The sequence below is a fragment of the Sus scrofa genome, chromosome 7, assembly GCF_000003025.6.
Source record: "Sus scrofa isolate TJ Tabasco breed Duroc chromosome 7, Sscrofa11.1, whole genome shotgun sequence".
Lineage (NCBI taxonomy): Eukaryota > Metazoa > Chordata > Mammalia > Artiodactyla > Suidae > Sus > Sus scrofa.
In genome coordinates, this window is record NC_010449.5 from 11,105,880 (window position 1) to 11,131,018 (window position 25,139).

A 25,139-nucleotide genomic window follows, 5' to 3' on the forward strand; every position below is an offset into this window, starting at 1 on the left:
ACACCCCACCTCAAACCCAGGACTCGGGTCAAGACCTGCACACACAGGCTCATGTTCTCCATTCAAAATTCACTTCAGGAGTTCCCGTCGTGGCGCAGTGGTTAACGAATCCGACTAGAACCATGAGGTTGCAGTTCGGTCCTGCCTTGCTCAGTGGTTAAGGATCCGCGTTGCGTGAGCTGTGTGTAGTTGCAGCCGGCTCGGATCCGAGTGCTGTGGCTCTGCGTAGCAGTGCTACAGCTCCGATTCACCCTAGCCTGGAACCTCCATATGCTCAGGAGCGCCAAGAAATAGCAACAAAACAAAAAAAAAAAAAGACAAAAAAAAAAAAAAAAAAAAAAAAAAAAAAAAAAAAATTCACTTCACCTTCCTCAGAACCCCTTCAACCCCTTGCAACTCTCAGCTGAAGCCCTGTGTGACTAAGACACAAAAACAGCTCAGGACTGCTCATATTTATTTAAAAGCTGTAACATATGCAGTTTTCATTCACCAGATCCTCTGGGCAGGCCTAGTGGGAGCTAGGGGCTGTGCGTGGGGCAGGCTCAAAGGCTTCCCAAGCTTCAGAGAGGTCTTGGGAAGGTGAAGGGGACTAAAATAAGCCACACAGGCATACAAAATTACTTGGGAACGAAGGCATTTGAGTTCCCGAAATTCCTTATCTACCTAAAATTGGAGCCTTCCAAAAATTCAATTGTCATAAATCCTCTCCCCAGAGCAAACCTGATCTTCTGTTCACCAGAGCAGTCTGTATCACTCCTAGACAGACACTGCCACAAACTATGATACCGCCTATCTATTCTCCTGAGGGCCCATTTATCTTTCAAAAAAGTCATCTGCTTTCTGGTAAGTGACCTCTCTCCCCTCTTCCTTCCATGAAGCATTTGTTCTCCCAGAAGTGCTACTCTGCCCCTCCCTACCCTCTATTAAGATGGTATATAAGCCCCAAATTCTAACCCCCTCTTGAGTCCCATTTTTCTGTGAATCTTCATGCTTACTTATATATAATTAAATGTTTTCCCCCTCCTGCTAATCGGTCTGTTTTCAGTTTAATTTGCAGGCCCCCAGCACAGAATTTAACGGGGTAGAGGAAAAGTTTTCCTCCCCAACACAGTCAATAACCACAGAGGGCAGCAGGTGCAAGGAAAGCCACATACTGGCCACCTTCGGTCTTCTCACAAACACCTCCCCAGGCATTGCACACAGAGGAACACTGTAGGTTACAGCACCTTACAGTAACTACAGGCTCGGAGAGGCCTCCAGGACCCACAACCCTAGCTAAACACAGGCAGGGGAGGATGGAGCTAACAGAGGAAATGGCTCCACTTGAACTCCATGGAGAGAATGTTAGGACACTCTTCTCCCCAAGAGATGGTGCCATCCTTTCACCTCAGAGGCACACATGACCAGCCAGCCCGGTGGGCCATCTGTCTAGGGCTATACCAAGAGGATTTCTGCTCTCCAGTCTGTCAAGCCAGCATGAGTTTAATAAACTTTTTAAAAAGAAAAGAAAAATGGAAGAGGCCAACATGTGTGCCTTCCCACCCAGCTCAGGAAAAGTAAGAGTCCTTTATTCTTCTTAGGCCAAAATTTGTTTTGCTGGAAGCTTCTTTTCACCAAGCCTCCAGGCTCCTTATCAGCCGGGGTTAAATAAAGAAGCTTAGAGGACCACAGAACAAATAAACCAAAACAGCCCACAGAGAACAAGGGTAGGAAAGCCCCCAGTTGCAAATGGAGCCAACTTCCACCCAGCTTAGTCTTGCCCAGCCCAGCCCGGCCCCAAACGAAGCTTCCTCCTCTGTAAGCCTTGGCGTTAGCAGGGTGAGTATCTGGCTAAAACTCCATCTGAAGAGCTTGTCTTTTTTTCCACCCCGCCCCCATTCCTTCTTAAAATTATTAACATCCACTTAAAAGGAAAGGGGCGGGAGTAGGGTGCCGAGCTCGCCCTCTTTTCAAATTGCTTGTGAAGCGAACACTGCTTATCACAACAGGTGCACCAGCCACTCACAAAAAACAGAGGCAGTGTGGAGCTGAAAGGCTAAGAAATTACTTATTCCCTTTGTCAGCTGCTCCTACAGGCCATGCAAAGCCTGCCTAGAAGAAAGATATTGTGTCCCTGCTTTAAAAAAAAAAAAAAAATAGAGGCAGGAGAAAGGTTTAAGGTTGCCAAGAGCTAAGGGAAGGGGGGAAACCGTATTGGGGAGGCACCGGGCGGGGGGGGGGGGGGCTTAGTGTTCTATAGCAATTTAGGAAAGGCAATGGAGCCTGCAGCTGGATCTTAAAAATCTGTCCCAAACTTTCCGGAAAACTCTGGCAGCATATTCCAGGCCCCCCTTGGCAGAATAAAGGGAAAAAAATGACACCCGGGCTGTTTAAAACACATATAAGGGTGATGAGAGAGCAATATCTGTAGATTACATACATCTTATAATAGGATATCTCACACACATTAAGTATAAAATATTGCCTAGAAACCGCCTTGTACAGCAGGCAGGACCGACGTGGTTTGTTACTCTTTAGGAGGGAATACATCTGTGAAGTTATACGCCTCAACCAGCTCTTCAGACAAGCAACGTATTTTAAATTAGAGAGTTGCCTTGTGGTACTGGCCAACTGACCTCCAGCTGCTGAGTGCCAAAAGTCCTCTAGGATCCTCATCCTGTGCTCCCCAAGCTGGGGAGGGGGCCCTAGCGGCTTGGAGAGGGCAGCTCTGCCCCAAGCCAAGTCCTGATCCACCCAAGATCTGGGAGATTTGGATACACTGAACTTTCTTCCCCTTGGGAGATAGTACCATCTGGGAGAGTTATTTGCTTGGCTTAAAAATAAAGCTCAGGGCAGTGGAGATCCCAGCAGAAGACTCCATTCGAGGGCCACTTCTGCCCCAAGTAAATGATCAGAAAACAGCCAGGGGCCACAAAGTCAGTTGGGCCTCAAAGTCTTGCAACGATTCTGCCATTAAAAGGAATGATGTAGATCTCAATAGAGGACTCAGAGAGGCAGCCAAGACCTATCAGTAAGTTACAGAAAGCAGGAGAAGCAGGGTGTGGAAAGTAACATAATGTCTTTTTCATCAAAGGAAATCTTGGTGACGCCAGTTTGCTCAGGTTTACGCGGCAATGCCCTCCTGCCACCCCCTCCTCTTTCCCTCTTCTCTCAGCAACAGTTTGTTTCAAATTAGTGAAACGAGAAGAATGTGTGCCCTGACCGGACCCGTGGGAAGGGGACAGGTACGTCACCTGCGTTAGGGATAAATAGGGAGGGTCTTTCCTTCTTTGCACGGGCGTTTGGAGCCCCCGCGCCCTCCTGCACAAGTAAAGAGCCTTGTCGAGATCTCCCCGTGTCCCCATGTCTCATTTTCCAACACTGACGATCCGAGCCATTCCCCAACAAGGGTGGGCATGAATCCATGACTGCTATTTATCCATCACATTTTTTAAATCGTGCAGTGAATTCTGAGAATCAGACCCATTCACCTTCACACACAGCTTTGGACACTGAAGACACACACCCACCAATCCCCATCCCCCATTCCCATTAACATGACTTGTGTCCATGAGCCCAGGGTCACTGTTCCCACAGACTCTAGCCAGGAACTCCCTGAAAAAGCCAGTAACTCTTCAATGGAAAACAGACAGTATGAGCCCTAAAGTTTTGGACCCCTGACCTCAAAATCCTCACCTTGCTGTTCCCCCCAGTCCTGGACTGTGGGGTCAGGATCTTGCCCCAATTCTCCTCAAGCCTCTGCACTAAAAGACATGCCTTCAACTAAATTTCCAACTCTCCGTCCATTTCAACCTTGCTGTTCCCTCTGGAGACAACGCCAAAGCTCTAAATGGTGTTGCCTTCACTGCAGGAAACAGAGGCTGTGTTGGTGACATTTGGGAAGCTGTCATTCAACTGAAGGAATCCAGAATGTCGCACTGAGAAGAGTGGTTTGGAGTTTTTGTTGTCCTCTGCCGCATCTCCCCTTATCTGCCTAAAAGCAGAGCCTCCCAAAAGAATTCAACTGTCTTAAATCCCCTCCCGGGAGTTTCAAAACTGATGAAAATTGACTCCTATCACTGCAGACAAGAAGCCCAGAGCTGGGTTAAGAAATTACCTAAACAAACATTATCACAAAACTATCGCCCTGCCCATCTATTCTCTTAAGGGCAGATTTCTTTCTCCTCAAGTCATTTGTTTTCTCATAAATGCCTTTCTCCCCCTCCCCTTCTCCTATTAGCATATCAGCCCCAAATTATAACTGCCAGCTTGAGTCACACTTTTCTGTAAATGCCCATTTATGTCAATAAAAATCTGTCTTTTCTCATGCTAGTCTGTCTTTTGTCAATTTAATTTGCAGACCTCCAAGTAATGAACCTAAGAGGGTAGAGGAAGTGCTTTTCCTGACATGACAAATCAGAGAAAGGCTATGCAGAAAGAGCCACTACCCATGATAAAAGTTACTAACATTCTTATACATGGCGACTCACTGAAGTTACCTAAAACAGTAAACGCTTGATATTCCAAAGGAATATATATTCCCAGATCTCCGGGACCCAGAATTGTCCATGAAACACCTACTGTCAGCTTAAGAACCAGTTTCCTTAGACCTCTCCACCCCCTTGGGATCACTTGCAAGTGCATTTCTTTCCAGAGGTTTTTTTAAGTGAATAGACTTTATTTTTTTGAGAACAGTTTAGATTCATAGAAAAATTGAGCAAACGGTTCAAAGAATTCCATTTGTCCGCCATCCTCACCCCACACACAGCTGCTTCTACTATTACATCTTGCATTAGTATGGCTGGTATATTTGCAGTATTGATACACTGACTAAAGTCCATACTTTATTCAAATTTCCTTAGTTTTTACCAAGCGTCCTTTGACCATTCCAGGATTGCATTGAAGGAGCCACATCACACTTAGTTATCATGTCTCTTTAGGTTTCCCTTGGCTGCGACAGTTTCTCGTATTCTCTGTGATGACCCTGACAGCCTTGCAGAGTACCAGTCAGGTGTTTTGTAAGACACCCTTTTGTTGGAATTTGTTCATGTTTTTCCTCAACATTAGACTAGAGTTACGTATTTGAGGAGAAAGATCCCAGAGGTGAGGTCCCATGTTGGGACCATGTCATGACCATGACATGACGTGGTACGTATGTACCTACGATCAACTTGACTTAGCACTTTTGATGCTGACCTTGAGCACCTGGCTGAGGTGGTGTCTGTCAGGTTTCTCTGTTGTAAAGTTACTCTTTTCTTCCTCTTTTCCATACTATACTCTTGAAGGAAGTCACTCTTACAGTTATAGAGTATGGAGTTAAGGTCCTCTTCCTTGAAGGCAGAGAACTTACAAGAATTATTTGGAACTTTCCTGCACAGATTTGTCCCTTTCCCCTCATTTATTGATTCAATCATTTGTGTCAGTATGGCCTCATGGATATTTATTTTGTACTTTAGGGTATAACCCAGTATCACTTTATGCTTTTCACAGCTCAAATGGCCCCAGCTTTGGCCACTGGAAAACTCTAGCAATGAGCTCCCTTTAACACGCTATTATTGTAGTGGGTCCTGCTGTTTTCTTGTGTGTTTTGTTTTGTTTAGCACTGCCTTACTTACTGGCACTACAAGATGCTCCTGGTTCACCTTGCATATTTTCTGTTCCAGCCCTAGAACCAGGCATGTCTCCAAGGAGCTCCAGGGCCATTTTTCACAAAGAAATTGAGTTTCTATCACAATTCAAAAGAGTTAGAGTGCAGACAAGACCAGCAAAGAACAAAGCTGAAGGGAGAGGCTGATGAAAGCTAGGTGATTGATCTGCAGGGCATCCTCCTTTGGGCTCCTTGTTGCTGCCCACACCCCTGCCCCTCCAGACTGATGACAATTTGAGTCAAGTTCATGCCTCAGTTTTTATCTTATAATATTATATTATTTTTCTGACAAATGCATTTGTACAGATTTTTTAAATTTACACCTCAGTAAAATTACAACCCACCATGGGGTCATGGTTCTTCCAGAATGGTCTGGGAAGAACTAAAATCACTTATGTTCAATTCAGAGATAGAGAGGACGACAACTAGGCATTCACGCCTGCAGTCATATTCTGTATCTCACTGAGTCAACATCCTTGGGCCTGAGGGCAGCACCAAGCCTCCCCTATAACCAACTGTTCAGGCTTCATCATTGTCCTGCTCTCACTTATCTCATCTCCAAGTTCAAAGCCACTTTCCCATTGATGGGGTTTCAACTTTTTTAGAAGCGGAGCTCTTTTGTCATATGAACTCATCATCTAGAGAATTTTAACACATGAAAGTGACAAAAGTGGTATTTTATGAATACACATTTCTTTTATAAACTCAAAATAATGATATTTACCTAGAATAAAGTCAATAAGATCAAGGGCATTTTTATGAATGTATCATTTTTAAATTGGGGGTCATGGAAAACAGTGGCAATTTTATATCAACCTTATTACCCAGTTTATTTCTGTATTTTGTTTTAGATATCAAGTATCAAGAAATTTTTGATCAAAAAGGATTTGTTTAAAAAGTGACACCATTTGCAGTTCTCTTGTGGCTCAGCAGGGTAAGGATCCAGCATTGTCACTGCAGCAGCCTGGGTCATCCCTGTCTCATGGGCTGGATTCCCAGCCTAGGAACTTCCACATGCCTCAGATGCAGCAAAAAAAAAAAAGAAAAAGAAAAAAGAAAAAAATAGACACCATTTGTAACTACTTCCAAGTTTGCCTTATAGTCTCAAAATATTCTTCAGCCAAATAGAGGACACAGAAGAAGCTGCATTATAAGATCTACGCCAAAATGCATTCATTTGATAACAAACTGTTAATCTCCAATTTTTTTAATATGTGCCACTTTATATGTATTGTTTTTTGGCACATATTTTTCATAGCTTATTTTTAAATAAAATGTTTTAAAACATTTACAGACCCCTGAATGACTTCCTAGAACGTTAAGTTTGTAAAACACCGCTAAAGTCTGAGCAACTATATTTTCCATCAGTTCCTCCCCCTCCAGACGTGAGTCAGTTAACTGTGCTATTATTAATTCTCCTTATTTGGTATAATATAGCCCATTTTCTCAGGCTCTATTAGGTAACAGAATTCTTGCTAAAGTGATAATGACTGATACCATATAATTAACTTCTAATTACATATGTTTTTTAGTAAAGGCCTTGAGTTTTTAAAGAAAGCTTCATGCAAGAATTTCAGACAATAGGACAAGTAGCAGGAGGCATTTTCGAAAAGACATTCCCTATTTTGATGGTATACAAAGCCAGTAGTATTATAATAATACAAATAATTAAGAAATGTAGTGCTTACAAAAATAAACTCGAAATGGCTTAAAGACTTAAATGTAAAACAAGACACCATCAAACTCCTAGAAGAGAACATGGGCAAAACATTCTGATATCAACCTTAAAAATGTTTTCTCAGGTCAGTCTCCCAAAGCAACAGAAATAAAAGCAAAAATAAACTAATGGGACCTAATCAAACTGACAAGCTTTTGCACAGCAAAGGAAACTATAAAAAGAACAAAAAGGCAACTTACAGAAGGGGAGAAAATAGCTTCAAACAATGCAACTGACAAGAGCTTAATCTCTAAAATACACAAACAAACAGCAAAAAAACCAACAACCCAATGGAAAAATGGGCAAAAGACCTGAATAGACATTTCTCTAAGGAAGATACATGGATGGCCAACAAGCACATGAAAAAAATGCTCAACATCACAAATAGAGAAACACAAATCAAAACTGCATGAGGTACCACCTCACACAGGTCAGAATAGCCATCATTAATAAGTTCACAAATAACAAATGCTGGAGAGGGTGTGGAGAAAAGGGAACCCTACTGCACTGCTGGTGGGAATGTAAACTGATACAACCACTATGGAGATACCTTAGAAATCTATACATAGAACTTCCATATGACGGAGCAACCCAACTCTTGGGCATATATCCAGACAAAACTTTCCTTGAAAAAAACAAATGCACCCACATGTTCATTGCAGCAATATTCATAATAGCCAAGACATGGAAACAACCTAAATGACCATCAACAGATGACTGGATTAAGAAGATGTGCTATATAGGGAGGACGGGATTAAGATGGCGGAATAGAAGGACTGGAGCTCAACTTCTCTCCTAAAAACAACAAAATTCACAACTAAAGACTGAGCAAAAGGACCGGAAACCTTAAAAAAGATACCCTACTCCAGAAGAAAAAGAGGAGGCCACATCAAGAGGTAGGAGGGGCGATTTCGTGACATAAACAACCCCATACCTCCTGGGTGGGAAGCTCCACAGACTGGAAACTAACTGGTTCACAGAGACTCACCTACAGGAGTGAGAGTTCTGAGCCACACATCAAACTCTCACGTGTGAGGATCTGGCACAGGGAGAAAGAGCCCTGGAGCATCTGGCATTGAAGGCCAGTGGGGCTTGTGCACAAGAGCTCCACGGGACTGGGGGAAATGGAGACCCCATTCTTAAAAGGCGCACACAGACTTTCAAGTGCACTGAGTCACGGGGCAGAGCAAAGTCTCCAAGGGAATCTGGGTCAAACCTGACTGCAGTTCTTGGAGGACCTCCTGGGAAAACAGGGGTGAATGTGGCTTGTTGTGAGGGAAGGACATTGAAAGCAAAGCTCTCGGGAATATTCAGCAGCAGTGCCTTTCTCTGGAGGTGGCCATTTTGGGAAAATCTGGCCCCACTCGTCAGCCAGCCGTTGAGAAGCCCCAGGTCAAACAGCAATCCAGGTGGGATCACAGCCCCACCCCTCAGTAAACAGGCTACCTAAAGACCCCTCAGGCACACAGCTGCCTCTAATCCCATCCAGAGACTAAGCCCCACCCACCAGAGGGATTAGAATCAGTGGGCAGGCATCAGCCCCTTCCATCAGGAAGCCTACACCAAGCCCCCATACTGACTTCAGCCACAGGGGGGAGACATCAGAAGTAAGAGAGGGGAGTTCCCGTCGTGGCACAGTGGTTAACGAATCCGACTAGGGACCATGAGGTTGCGGGTTCGGTCCCTGCCCTTGCTCAGTGGGTTAAGGATCCGGCGTTGCTGAGAGCTGTAGTGTAGGTTGCAGACGCTGCTCGGATCCCACGTTGCTGTGGCTCTGGCGTAGGCCGGTGGCTGCAGCTTTGATTCAACCCCTAGCCTGGGAACCTCCATATGCCTCGGGAGCGGCCCAAGAAATAGCAAAAAAAAAAAAAAAAGACAAAACAAAACAACAACAACAAAAAAAAGAAGTAAGAGAGGTCACCACACCAAAAACCTATAAAAATGAAAAGACAGAGAACTATAACTCAGATGAGGAAGAAAGAAAAAAAAAAAAACAGAAAAACAGCTAAGCCATGAGGAGATTCTCAGCCTCCAGGAAAAAGACTTTAGACTGTTGATGCTGAAGAAGATGCAAGATATTGGAAATAAACTGGAGGCAAAGATGTATAACTTACAGGAAACACTGACCAAAGAGATACAAGATATCAAACTTAAACAAGAAGAGATGCAAAATACAATAACTGAAATAAAAAATTCACTAGAAGCAGCTAACAGCAGAATACAGGAGGCAGAAGAACGAATAAGTGAGGTGGAGGACAGATTAGTGGAAATTACGGATGCAGAACAGAAAAGAGAAAAAAGATCAAAAAGAAATGAAGAGAGTCTCAGAGAACTCTGGGACAACGTGAAACGCACCAACATCCATATTATAGGGGTGCCAGAAGGAGAAGAGAGAGAGAAGGGGACAGAAAAAATATTCCAAGAGATAATAGCCGAAAACCTCCCTAACATGGGGAAGGAACCACTCAGTCAAATCCAGGAAGCACAACGAGTACCATACAAAATAAACCCAAGGAGGAATACCCCAAGACACATACTAATCAAACTGACCAAAATTAAAGACAAAGAGAAAATCTTGAAAGCAGCTAGGGAAAAGAAACAAATAACATACAAGGGAACCCCGATAAGGCTATCAGCAGATTTCTCAACAGAAACTCTGCAGGCCAGAAGGGAGAGGCATGATATACTCAACATGATGAAAGGAAAAAACCTCCAATGAAGATTACTCTACCCAGCAAGGCTCTCATTCAGATTTGAAGGGGAAATCAAAACCTTCTCAGATAAGCAAAAGCTGAGAGAATTCAGCAACACTAAACCAGCCTTACAACAAATACTAAAGGAACTTCTATAGGCAGAAAAGAACAAGAGAAGAAGGAAAGGAAAAAGAGCAGCAAAAACAAATCCAAAGTAATTAATAAAATGGCAATAAGAACATACATATCAATAATTACCTTAAATGTGAATGGACTAAACGCCCCAACCAAAAGACATAGACTGGCTGAATGGATACAAAAACAAGACCCATATATATGCTGTCTTCAAGAGACCCACTTCACTTCTAGGGACACATACAAATTCAAAGTGAGAGGATGGAAGAAAATATTTCATGCAAACGGGGATCAAAAGAAAGCTGGAGTAGCAATACTCATATCAGACAAAATAGACTTTAAAATGAAGAATATTTTCAGGGACAAAGAAGGACATTACATAATGATCAAAGGATCAATCCAAGAAGATGCTGTAACAATTTTAAATATCTACGCACCCAACACAGGTTCACCACAATATATAAGGCAACTGCTAACAACCTTAAAAGGAGAAATCGACAATAACACAATCATAGTGGGGGACTTTAACACCCCACTTACAGCAATGGACAGATAAACCAGACAGAAAATCAATAAGAAAACACAGGCCCTGAATGAAGCATTAAACCAGATGGACTTAATAGATATTTATAGGACATTTCATCCAAAAGGAACAGAACACACATTCTTCTCAAGTGCACATGGAACATTGTCTAAGATTGACCATATCCTGGGCTACAAATCCAACCTCAGTAACTTTAAGAAAACTGAAATCATATCAAGCATCTTTTCCGACCACAATGCTATATGACTGGAAATCAACAAGAAAAAAACTGCAAAAAACACAAACACGTGGAGACTCAACAACATGCTACTAAACAACCATTGGATCATGAAGAAATCAAAGAGGAAATTAAAAAATACCTAGCAGCAAATGACAACAAAGATACGACACTCCAAAACCTATGGGATGCAGCAAAAGCCATTCTAAGAGGAAAGTTTATAGCAATACAAGCCCACCTCAGGAAACAAGAAAAAGCCCAAATAAACAAGCTAACTTTACATCTAAAGCAGCTTGAGAGAGAAGAACAGACAAGACCTAAAGTTAGTAGAAGGAAAGAAATCATAAAGATCAGAGCAGAAATCAATGAAATAGAAACAAAGAAAACCATAGAAAAGATCAATGAAACGAAAAGCTGGTTCTTTGAAAAGATCAGCAAAATTGATAAACCCCTAGCCAGACTTATCAAGCAAAAAAGAGAGAGGACTCAAATCAATAAAATTAGAAATAAAAAAGGAGAAGTAACAACAGCCACCACAGAAATACAAAGGATCATAAGAGACTACTATGTGCAACTATATACCAATAAAATGGAAAACCTAGAAGAAATGGACAAATTCTTAGAAAATACAATCTTCCAAGACTAAACCAAGATGAAATAGAAAAGATGAATGGACCCATCACAAGAATTGAAATTGAAACTGTGATTAAAAAACTTCCAACGAACAAAAGTCCAGAACCAGATGGCTTCACAGGCGAATTCTATCAAACATTTAGAGAAGAGCTAACACCTATCCTTCTGAAACTATTTCAAAAAATTGCAGAGGAAGGGATACCCCCAAACTCATTCTATGAGGCCACCGTCACCCTGGTACCAAAACCAGGCAAAGACTCCACAAAAAAAGAAAACTACAGGCCAATATCACTGATGAACATCGATGCAAAAATCCTCAACAAAATACTAGCAAACCACATCCAGCAATACATTAAAAGGATTGTACATCGTGATCAAGTGGGATTTATCCCAGGGATGCAAGGGTTCTTCAATATCCGCAAATCCATCAGTTTGACACACCACATTAACAAACTGAAGAATAAAAACCATATGATCCTCTCAATAGACGCGGAAAAAGCCTTTGACAAAATCCAACACCCATTTCTAATAAAAACCCTTCAGAAAGTGGGCATAACGGGAAGCTACTTCAACATGATAAAGGCCATATATGACAAACCCACAGCGAACATCATTCTCAATGGTGAAAAGCTGAAAGAATTCCCGCTGAACAAGGAACAAGACAAGGATGTCCGCTCTCACCAATACTCTTCAACATAGTTCTGGAAGTCCTAGCCACAGCAATCAGGGAAGTAAAAGAAATAAAAGGAATCCAGATTGTAAAGGAAGAAGTAAAACTATCACTGTTTGCAAATGACATGATACCATACCTAGAGAATCCTAAAGACTCTACCAGAAAACTGTTAGAGCTCATCCACGAATTTGGCAAAGTTGCAGGATACAAAATCAATACACAGAAATCGACAGCGTTTCTATATACTAACAATGAAAAAGCAGAAAAGGAAATTAGGGAAGCAATCCCGTTTACCATCGCATCCAAAAGAATAAAATACTTAGGAGTAAACCTACCTAAAGAAACAAAAGACCCATACTCTGAAAACTATAAGCCACTGATGAAAGAAATCAAAGATGACACACATAGATGGAAAGATATACCACACTCGTGCATTGGAAGAGTTAATATTATCAAAATGACTATACTACCCAAGGTAATCTACAGATTCAGTGCAATCCCTATCAAATTACCAAGGACATTTTTCACAGAACTTGAACAAAATATTTTAAAGTTTGTTTGGAAGCACAAAAGACCCAGAAGAGCCAAAAACACCCTGAAAAAGAAAAATGGAGCTGGAGGAATCAGGCTCCCGGACTTCAGACTATACTACAAAGCAACAGTCGTCAAAACCGCATGGTACTGGCACAAAGACAGACATATAGATCAGTGGAACAGGATAGAAAGCCCAGAATTAAACCCATGCACTTACAGCCCACTCATCTATGACAAAGGAGGCAAGACGATACAATGGAGAAAGGACAGCTTGTTCAATAAGTGGTGCTGGGAAAACTGGACAGCCACATGGAAAAGAATGAAATTAGAACACTCCCTAACACCATACACAAAAATAAACTCCAAATGGATTCAAGACCTAGATATAAGACCAGACACTATCAAACTCTTAGAGGGAAACATAGGCCAAACACTCTCTGACATAAATGACAGCAACATCTTCTCAGATCCACCTATCAGCGTATTGACAATAAAAAGAAAAATAAACAAATGGGACCTACTCAAACTGAAAAGTTTCTGCACAGCAAAGGAAACCCTAAACAACACAAAAAGACAACCCACAGAATGGGAGAAAATCTTTGCAAGTGAATCCACTGACAAGGGATTCATCTCCAAAATTTATAAACAACTTCTGCAGCTCCATACCAAAAAAACAAACCACCCCATCCAAAAATGGGCAGAAGATCTAAACAGATAATTCTCCAAAGAAGACATGCAGATGGCCGAGAAACACATGAAAAGATGTTTAACATCACTCATTATTAGAGAGATGCAAATCAAAACCACTCTGAGGTACCACCTTACACCAGCCAGAATGGCCATCATCCAAAAGTCGACAAACAATAAGTGCTGGAGAGGGTGTGGAGAAAAAGGAACCCTAGTACACTGTTGGTGGGATTGTCAATTGGTGCAACCACTGTGGAAAGTAGTATGGAGATTCCTCAGAAAACTAAACATAGAACTACCATTGGATCCAGCAATCCCGCTCCTGGGCATCTATTCAGAGAAAACCATGACTCGCAAAGACACATGTACTCCAATGTTCATTGCAGCACTATTTACAATAGCCAAGACATGGAAACAACCTAAATGTCCATCGACAGAGGAGTAGATCCAGAAGATGTGGTACATATACACAATGGAATATTACTCAGCCATCAAAAAGAACAAACTACCAGCATTTTTAGCAACATGGATGGACCTAGAAACTATCATGCTAAGTGAAGTCAGCCATACAATGAGACACCAACATCAAATGCTTTCACTGACATGTGGAATCTGAAAAAAGGACAGATGGAACTTCTTTGCAGAACACATGCTGATTCACAGACGTTGAAAAACTTATGGTCTCTGGAGGAGACAGTTTGGGGGGTGGGGGGATGTGCTTGGGCTGTGGGATGGAAATCCTGTGAAATCAGATTGTTATGATCATTATACAACTACAGATGTGATAAATTCATTTGAGTAATAAAAAAATGAAAAAATTTTTAAAAAGATGTGCTATATATACCCAATGGAATACTACCCATCCATAAAAAAGAACAAAATAATGCCATTTACAGCAACATGGATGGAACTAGAGACTCTAGTGCTAAACGAAGTAAGTCAGAAAGAGAAAGACTAATACCATACGCTTTCCTTATATCTGGAATCTAATATATGGCACAAATGAACCTTTCCACAGAAAAGAAAATCATAGACATGGAGAACAGACTTGTGGTTGCCAAGACAGAGGGGGAGGGAATGGGAGGGGCTGGGAATTTGGGGGTAACAGATGCAAACTATTGCCTTTGGAATGGATAAGCAATGGGATCCTGCTGTGTAGCACTGGGAACTCCGTCTGGTCACTTGTGATGGAGCATGATAACGGGAGAAAAAAAGAATGAATACATGTGGGTCACCTTGCTGTGCAGTAGAAAACTGACAGAACACTGTCAATCAGCTGTAATGGAAAAAATAAACATCATTATTAAAAAAAAGAAATGCAGTCTTACTATAAAACAAGCACTACTCTGAATCACTAGTGTTTTGCATATACTCAATTTAATCATCATAATCAACCTATGAGGTAGGTACTATTGCTGTCTACATTTTGCAGATGAAAAAAATGGAGGTCCGGAGAAGGTTAAAATTTTCCCAGTTGCACAGCTTGTATGTGGCAACACTGGGATTTAAACCAAAATCCATGCTCTTAAACAATACACTGCCTCTGGATACGTTCATTTCCATAGTCCATGGACTCAGAGCATATTTATTAATTTATTCTACAAACACGCTGTTTGCAGAGGGCCTGTTCACAGCCAGGGCCCCTCTTGGGTGGTAGAGGAATGCATTACCGCACTGCTCCATACCTGTCCAAGGCCCCTACCTTCCTTCTCACCTTTCTGCCTCCTCTGCAGCTCCCACATGTCAGCGACAGTGACCTGTGAGCCACCCCTCAGCATCCCCTTGTGCTCTCCGGCCTCGAAATGTTTACTCAAGCGGCAACCAAAAAGCCTCTCCCTCTCCTACTACGCTGGTAAAATTCTCCTCTAAGGCCCAGCCCCAATCCTATCTTCCCCATAAAGCATCCAGAGGTCCTGGATGAAACTTCTTTCCTTGTATTTGTATGTCCCTGTTCTTCTATTACAGCAGCTCTAACGCGTGGTGAGCTTTTTAAGAAAGTGTATCTTTTTAAGAAAGTGTATCTTTTTCATCTTCTATATCCCCAGCACTAATAAATAAATATGTACATAATTTAATAATTTAAATATGTATTTATCACATATATGTATATATACCTATATTTATCATGTATATAAATACATACATTAAACTCAAATATATCATGATATTCACAAACATGTAAAATATAACACTCTTAGTATAATGAGTGCTCTAAAAATGTCTGTTGAAATGCACAAACAACATATGCCCAACTGGGAAACTAACCATAGCCTAGAGAAGACACAGTGTTCCTGTTTTCAAGGCGGTTATGGTCTAATTGTAGACACTATGGAGCAAAGAACCACCACAAATTACTCAGATTGGCAGACAATGAGATGGAGCTGAAACACAATAGGCTTCAGAAGACCCAAAAATTTAGTCCTGGCTCCAGCTTCAACTATGTGAACTTGGACATGCAGTTTTATTCTTCTGAGTCTCAGTTTCATCCTCAGTGAAAGGAGGGTGGATGGGGTAAAGGTTTTTCCCAGCTCCAACAGCTATAACGAGTCTATGAGGAAAGACGGGTGACCACCAAGAACGCTTTCGGAACAGGTGCATCCTGGCAAGCCCTAACTCCTGAGATGAAGGTGCCTCTCTCTTTGCCAACCAACCACGACACGTGATGAAATCAATAAAATGTGCAAGAATACTCTATAGGGAAGGTATTGAAGGAACAGAGAGTGTTGTAATGACAGATGGAATAGAGAAGGGAAGGTCTGAATGGAGCCCCGAAGGGGAGCTGGGAAGGAAGAGACGGTTAGGGTTCACCCGTCCATGAATCTGGCCACCGTTACACCATGATTAGAATGACACCCTCCTGCAGGGCAAAGAAAGTGCCAGGCCTGCTGCCCTTCACTTCGACTGAAATCTCCCCAGAGCTGTCCAACTACTTTCCCTCTGATTCCCTGCATACTGACTAAGCCACATTCTAATGACCGGTTTTGCTCTCCAGCTTCTGGTGCAATGAGATGGAGGAAATTGTCCTGCTTTAGCAGCTGGAATGAGACTTCCTCTTGGGGACAGTCCTATATTCACCAGAGAGAAATCCATTGATTAACCACATGGGTTGAGAATTTGATCCCCAGCAGTAATAATAGTGTTGATCAGCCTTCTAAAGAAGTTGGGGTCTTAATACCTAAAGGGCCTTTGTTTTGTGAGCATTCAATGGGCTTGGGTCCGTAAACTTGACTATGAGTTTGGTTACAAACGAATTTGCTCTGCTCAATTCACTTTTGTGAAGAATCGTTAAATGACAGGAATATTGAAGGTGGGCGCCAGGGAGACCAGCCAAAGACCCTGGGCAGGGGGTGGATTAAAGGGACTTTGCAGAGAACAGACTAATTAACGGGAATTTGAAGTTGTTTGCTTTGAGTACATGATTTCAGTCTCCTCCTCCATCTCCCTATAGGGAATTCAGTCAAGTCTCTGCTACGCTTTCAAAAAAACCTGAAGAGGTTCTAAACTCTGCATCCAGAGCCATTTAATTGAGAGCAAAGGGGAGCAGGAGACATCAGTTTCCCCAGTAGAGAGAGTGGGGCGGGGAGGCCCGGAGCCATGGTCATAAATGCAGCCCCAGCAGAAAGCACCACCTCAGCTCTCTGTGACATCCATGACCCTGGTGGCAATTAGCCTAGACGGCGTCAGTCTCTCAGGGTGATCACCACCAGTGAAGTCATGACAGAGTTTCTAAACTCATCCAGCTGGGAACAGGCAGAAAAGCCCCCTAGCCTCACCATCCTCACTGCAATCTAATTATCCCCTGAAAGACCCCTGGGATCTAAAGGCTTGTCAACAGACACCACACTCACACTCAGTCGTGACCTTGGAATGTTGAATCAAGGCTAGGAGAAGATGGGACGTGACCCCCACAACACCCAGTCCTAAGCTTTTACGTTCCCCCCACACTACTGTTCTCATAAAACTTGCCCTTCTCGGGAGGTCCCATCGTGGCTCAGAAGAAACGAATCCGACTAGGATGCATGAGGATGCAGGTTCGATCCGTAGCCTCGCTCAGTGGGTTAAGGATCTGGCATAGCCATGAGCTGGGGTATAGGCCGGCAGCCATAGCTCTGATTTGACCCCTAGCCTGGGAACCTCCATATGCCTCTGGTGCAGCCCTAAAAAAAAAAAAAGACACCCCCTCCAAAAAAAAATTCCCTTCTCATTCAGAGCACATCACCTGCTGATCAGTTCAACTCCTGCCCCTCGCCACACCAGTGGCATAAGGAGAGCAGTCATTCTCCTAAATGGACAATCTGTCCCCAGCAGTCACCTCAGGACCCGGGAGTCTGCACTCGTGTTCTGCACATAGAAGAGAGCATCGAAGCCTGGAAGGCAGAGAGAGATGAAAGCTGGAACCCCCCAACCTGTTCGCACTCACTCACATCCTGTCCCACCGAAATGACTAATTACCCTCAGAGAGTAAACACGATTACACAGAGGAGGGAGACGAGGCTGAGCCGGGACGGGGGACCCTGGACACCTCACATCTAAGCAAGCGTCTGGCTCTGTGTGTCCTTTTGGCGAGGGAGGACCACACCAGCCCAGGCCAGCAGCCGCAGCAGCTGTGAGGAGACAAGCCGACCTCAAGGAAATAGAAGAGGAAAGAAAAGATGAGGAACACAAATCAAAAAATCCCCAGGAAGGCGCAGCTAGTGCTTTCCTGAGCACGCTCACATCTCCCGCCCAAATGCCTGCACTGAAAGACAAGCCACGATAATGTAAACCAGGTGTTTTCACTTCCTACCATGATGGCTGGCAAGACCATCAATGGAGAATAATAATACCAACAACATCTGAAGCGCATCTGGGTTTAAACTCATAGCAGGCATATTTTTTCTTTCTTCCCCAAGTAGGTGTCTGTTCTGCATCTACATCGTGAGAGCATCGAGGAGACGAGGGCCCGCCATCCTCTTCAGAAACAGCTCCCCCAGCCTTGCGAGTAACACCAGTGCTTTGTTTCTTTAAAGAAAAGAAAACACTGATGACAGGAGATGTTGCCTGAGGGAGGCAACTGGAAGTCTTAAATGGTGGGAGATATGGATGCTCAGAGGTAACCCCAGGCAAACATAAAAAACTAGCAACTTAGGAAGCACCAAAAATAGTCGTTGCCTGGTACATGCTCTCAGACTGGCCTCGTCCATAAAAACGAGCCCCCAAAAATGTCCTCGGGAACAAAGGCAACATTTTTCAGACGTTCAGCCCTCAGAATTGAATAAAAACCCATTCTCTTTTTGAAGCATTTGTCTCCAATCAGCCTGCTGGAAGCTGCAAACTGAGATTCTTCAAAGGCAGGAGGAGAGGGTGGCTTAAGAATTCAACATTGAGGCACAGCCATGCACATAATTCAACTAAGGTTCAGGCAGGCCTCAGAGGGACGCAGATGGGGAAGAAGAGAATAGAGTCACACTTTTATGGCCCTTAGCACTGGTCTCTGGCTCTTTCTAGTTCTGTTTGCTTTTTTTTTTTTTCCTTAGACCCAAACCTGAGGTTTATGGACACTCCCAGGGGAGGGGTCGAATCAGAGCTACAGCCAACACAGCAATGCTGGATCCTTAACCTATTGAGCAGGGCCAGGGATCAAACCCACATCCTCATGGATAGTAGCAGGGTTTGTAGCCCGCAGAGCCACAATGGAAACGACCTCCCTTCGTAGTTCTGCTCTCAACTCTTCAATAAATTCCCTTTGTCCACTCATCTTAATCCTAATTCAGATGCCAGCCCTGGGCCTGTGTCTCCAGAACCCTTCAGTTCTAGGCCCCAGAGCCAACAGGAACATCTCAGCACAAATTCCCAGGAGATGCCCAGACTATGTATTAGCTCATCTGTTTGAACGAGTCACAGGGGGGTAGCCGGGCCTTCCAGCCAGCTGTCCCCCTGGATGCAATCAGCCATGGCCTTTTCCACTCAAGTGGCCCGCAGTGAGGAAGGCTTCCTCAAAGCAGACACAAGAGGAGGGAAAAGATTACACTGAACAAGTCTCTTGCTTTTTATTTACTTGACCATGTCCCTGTTTATGTAATCGGCTTGGCGCTATCTTGTCACTAGTTATAAGCCCCATTTACAGGACCACAGGACGTACAGCTAAGCTGGCTTTTTGAAAGAGATCCTTTGCAATTTCAAAGCCCTTAGGCTAAACTAAAACCCACAGCCCCAAGCTTGCCTGGCAAAAAGGCAGGGACATTTTCTGCAAGAGCAGGAAACCCCCCCCACCCTGCGTCCATCTCCTGAGCGTGCCCACCAAGCTGAGAACTCTTCTGGGTAAGAGGCCCGACAGTTCTGGGCAAATAAAAAGACTCCAGGTGTTCACAGGGCAGAGGCAGAGGAACAGGGCAGTGCTTCTCGCAGGGCTGATGCTGGCATGTGAGGCAGAACAACTTTTTGTGGAATGGGACTAAACCCCTCAGTTTAGAGCACTGGCCTCAGCCTAGGAAATGCCCACAGCGCCCCAGACACTGTGACGGCAACAAATCCGAAACACTCCCCACACATTTCTAAATGCCCTCCTGGGGAGGGGGCAGGGGGTACCACCTGGAATGAGACACAACAGGGCAACCTTCCAGTTTGAGAACAGCTATGTTCTGGGACAAAGAAAAGGAACAGATTTATGTCCATCAAAAACAATCGGGTTTGACCTGGGCAGAAACCTTTTTGGAATCAGTTGTAAAACAATACAGCAAAGTGCCAAAGAATGGCTATGACTTTTTGGAGTTATGAGGGTGTGTGTGTGTGGCTTTAATAAATAAGATAACCTTCTTCCTAAAGCAATTTAAAGCATAACCCCACTCAGACACAAGAGAATGGATGAACTGACTGTCTGGCCTTAGGCTTCCACCTGGAGAATTGGCTGTGAAGAGTCCAAGGGACTAGAATGAACGTCCCATATTCTGTTAAAAGACACATAATAATATCATTACTGACAGACACAATTACACAGTCTAATGAGGCACTGTCACATGTTAATAGTAGTTATGGTCATTTTAAAATAATTAACAGTAACGCATAGGCGATACATCATTACCATATGCAAATACATTGCCGTCCTCTAAGCAGACACGTAGAGATGCTGAAGACCTACTTGGAAGAACCTCGCGTTCAGAACCAGCTTTGCCCACACCACTCGTCAGCTTCCTACTGATTTCCTTCCACGTAGGCCCCACCACAATCCCCCTTGATAGGAATAACCAGCAGCCTTCCAAATTTCCCCAGAAACATGGCCAGTTGGGCTTTGCACGGCTACAAAGAGGAAAGTGATATAGGAGCCACACAGGTCTTATTCTGCTTGCTCACCTACTCCCTCCCGACCTGACACTTTACTTGACTCAAACTGTTTAGAAATAAATTTGATTATATCAGGAAAGAGAAGCTGCCCAGGCTCCATGGCCACCCAGAGCAGAAACGCCAAGGCACTGCCTCGTGTTTCAGGAGTTGGGTTGTTGCGCATATTATTTCTCTATAGTCCCAGTCTCGAAACAAAGGCTGGGATGAGTGGGGAGTACCTTGGCACTAGCCAAGCAGGTTTGCTTCCAAATTCCTTCGCTGGCCGGTTTGTGTATTAGGGCAAATATTCAACTTTCCTGAAGATTCTGCAAAGCAGTAGAATAAGCCTAATAAAACCTTCTTTGCCTACTTTGTGAGTCGTGATAAGGCGATCAAAAGGCTTATATATAAAATAGAAAGCATGCTGTTCACTGTGTATGAAACAATAATGACGGCTGCTGGTGACACAGTAACACTGAGCCCACAGTTTTACTGAAGGCACCCCAAAGGTGAGGCTGCTTCCTGGGTTTGAGGAAGTTGGGAATCTTTGAGGCAGTATGACCTAAATCCTCCCACATTTATCAAGCACTCATTGTATGCACACAGCCAGGGATGGGGAAACACAACAATGACTGGATACAAACAGTAGGGTACCAGAACATGCCACCCCCACCACCACCAAAATATGCCCAAATATGTCTCTTTGGCATATAGGTTATTTTGAGCTAAAGGCCTTTTAGAACAAATTCAGTAACCACTCTAAAAACAGGGCATAGTTATCCTTTTGCTAAGAAAATTTACATTTATAAAGGAAGTATCCTTTTGTAAAGATGTCTTGCTTTCACAGCTCTTAGGACGGAGAAGGAACCAACTGCACAACAAACCTTACGAAACAACCTCAACCGTGTTTACCGTGGTTTTCTTGATCACTGTCTCACAACATGCCTCTCCCATGCGAAAGCCCAAAACCACCTTGTTTTCATTTTTTAAGTTGGTATAGAAACTCAAGTTAACCAGCCTTCTGGGTCACCAATCACAGGTGCTCCTATGTGTACACACACACACTGCCCATGTTAATAAACTTGGGTTTGTTTCTCTCTTGTTAATCTATCTTTGGCCAGTCTCATACACAAAGCCCCAGCTGGAGAATCTCTAGAAACTTCTAATTGGAAGCACTCTGCCTGATGCAGTTTGGGGTGTTTAGTCTGACCATTCAGGGAATCCCAGAAAATCATAACACTCGCTACTGCTGAGATACTAGCTGCTCTGAGTCATTCATATGGACGCACAGACTGTCGGCGCTGGAAAAGGAATCCAGATTTCTCATTTTGGAGATAATAAAACTGAGGCCCAGATTAGTGAAGAAGCTCATTCCTCAAATAAGAAAGCTTTCTCCTGAAAGTGGCCTCCTTTATAAATCCTCAAATGAGTAGGTGATATTTGAATGCCGAATGATACCGCAAGGCAGATGAGCATTAGTTTAAACGCTGCCGACTGACAGATCTGCCCATCAGTCATAACCGGACACCTCAGGAGAGTCCTCCTTTAGAAAAGGACTTGGGAATAACACGACCGGAATTTACAGCTGAACCAACCCTGCCTCAACCTGTCCTTTCCCTGGCTGCTAAGGTTCCAGGTCTCAATCCGAAGCCCGCATCAGAATCTCGACTCCAAGGCTTTACTGGGGCCACCCCCAGGGTTTCCGGGTAGGTCTGGGGTGGGGAGTGAGAAAGTGCACTTCCAACCAGCTCATGCTGATGCCGGGGAGGGGTACCAGACTGTGACAACATGTGCTAAGACGAGGAGGGCCCCGACCCATTTAATGCATAGAAATTTTAGGAAAACTGGTCACTGCTTTCATCAGTCTTTTATATAGTGCTACGAGCTGAACTGTGGCCCCCATCTGCACCCCACCCCGAAATGTCCTATGTGGAAGCCTTAACTCCCGTACCCCAGACCTCAAAATGGGACTCTATCTGGAGATAGAGCGTCTCAAGAGGAAATTAAATTAAAGCAAGGCGCCATCCGTAGGCCCTAGCCTGATGAGCACTATCACAAGAGGAGGCCGTTAGGACACAGACTCGCACAAGACCGAGGGAGGACCCAGTAAGAAGGCAGCATCTAGAAGCCAAGGAGAGAGGCTTCAGGAGACACCAACCCTGCCAAGACCTTGGCCTTGGCCTTCCAGCATCCAGAACTGTGGGGAGTACACCTCTGCGGTTTAAGCCACCCGCCTGCGAGGTTTGCTATGGCAGCCCCTGCAAACTAATACTCACGGGCGGTGGGAAGGCACATTTTACACCAGGAACCAGGTGGAGAAATCCTTCCTCAAGCCTCTCCAGCCTCCCCACCTCATCTAGTCACCACTCCATAGAACCAGAGTAGTGACCTTTCTCCCACATGGTGTTTTTGTGAGGATTAAAAAAAAAAAAGAAAAAAGAAAAAAAAGGAACGTATAAGAAAGTGTTTTCTAAATTGCTAATTTCTCAGCTCTGGCTCTGAATAATTAAAAATCCAAAAACCCGTCACCTATCTGAAAGCCCTGGAAAGTTGCAGAACTCCCCAGAAGCACCAAGATCCAGAGACCCAGGAAAAGGCATGGAAATGAACCCAACACTTCAGGAGCTGGTATTGAAGTAGTTTTGAGCGAGAGGTTGAGAATCAATGCAGAGCTTTGGGCAACCGCTCAGGACCCGGGAAATAAACACTGGGGTTGGGGCCAAAACGCCAGAGAGAAGGGAGATCAGAGAGGGAGCCCAGGCTCTTCAATGGTTCTGCCCTTCAGTCTTTTGACAATTTTTTTTTTTTGACCGCGCCGGAGGTATATAGACCTTCCCGCACCGAGCCTCTGCTGCGACAACATCAGATGCCTAACCCACTGCCCCACAGCGGGAACTCTTATCTGACAATTCTTAAACTCCAGAGGCTAGAAGCTCACAGACCCAGCTAAAGGCAGCTGGCAAGCCCAGTGGAGCTTTTAGGTCTCAAGGTGCTAGGAAAACAAAAACGGGAGTTTGGGATCCACCTAGACAGGGGCACTGACAAAACCGTCGGCGGGTGCGTGGATGCTGGGAGGATCCAGAAGATGAACCCGGGCAAGAACACCGCAGCCCAGTCCGAAATCTGCTTTCAGGCTAACGGAGGGAGGCAGCGGGACTCACCTCTTGCAGCCTCCAAGAGAAATGGGGGAATCCTCTTCGGAAGAAGGGTACGTCTTTCTGCAATGTTTTACCCATAATCTCTGGTGATCAAAGAGGAGCAGGTGAAACCAGGTAATGATTGCTCATATCCATTCCACCTGCCTTAGCTCGTCAAGGTCGTTTAAAGGCTCACAGGTCCTCCAAGCGGCCTGGCACACTGCCTAAACAAAAAGATGTTTGTTTGCTGGAGGTGTTGCCCAGGAACTTGGCGTCATCGGAGTCCTATTTGAGCTGAGCGGGTTAAGACTGGTTAGGACCACCACCCTCCAACTGGGCCTGCGCGAGTGTCCGCTCCGCGACCTTTTGACGCCAGAGGGCCCAAGACTCCGCCCCCCAGCTTGAGCGCGGAGGCCTGGGGCTTATTGCGCCTGCGCAGATGTGGACTGCACACCTTTTTCTGATCACCTCTCCTCACGCTCCCCGTGCTCCTCGCGCCTCACACCTCCCGGTGCCTTAGACGCCCTCGCTTCATTAATTCTTTAGCGCACACGTATCCGAAGCCCCTCACCCTGCCGGCTACCTGAGGCTTGTTTTCCCATCTCCTCGCTTCGCTCTTGGGAATAAACGCTCTCTTTGCTGTTAAACATCTGTACCTCGGCGTTTTCACTTGCTGCTCATTGGGGGGAAAAGAACTGGGTTCGGCAACAGGCATAGCAAAAACCAGGAGCAAGAGAGAAAAACAGGCAATAGAAACAGCCCCACAGGTGGCTCGTTTTTGACCCTGATGATCTGACTGGATGAGGAGACACAAGCTTTAAAAAGCTGTGGTATTGTATTCAAGAAAAGATAGATGTAAGTCAACCACACTTCAAAACTTAGAGATACCAGCAGAAATTGGCAGAACACTGTGACCAACTATAATTTTTTAATTTTTATTTTTAAAAAGAGCATTTTCTCAGAGAAGTGGACCCACTAAAAAAGAAATGGAAATTTTAGAACTAAAAGATACAATTGAAATTAGGAACTCAATAGATAAGTTTAACAACAGTTTGTAGAGCTGTGGAGAGGACTAGTGAACAGATACATAAATCACCGTTTGTGGGGATGTAAACTGGTAATAGCCACTGTGGAAAACGGTATGGAAATTTCTCCAAAAACTAAAAGTCGAACTACCATATGCCCCAGCAATTCCACTCCTTAGTATATATAAAAAAAAGAAAAAAAAAGGAAAAAGAAAACAG

At 44.1% G+C, this 25,139-nt stretch overlaps 1 long non-coding RNA gene across 1 annotated transcript in view; it reads right to left on the bottom strand.

The window, feature by feature from the left end:
- The window catches only part of LOC110261780, a 207,717-nt gene extending 183,414 nt beyond the window's left edge, over positions 1-24,303 (bottom strand). The window contains exon 1 of the long non-coding RNA XR_002346317.1: positions 23,920-24,303. This is a non-coding gene — a long non-coding RNA (uncharacterized LOC110261780). The remainder of the gene's footprint in view (positions 1-23,919) is intronic.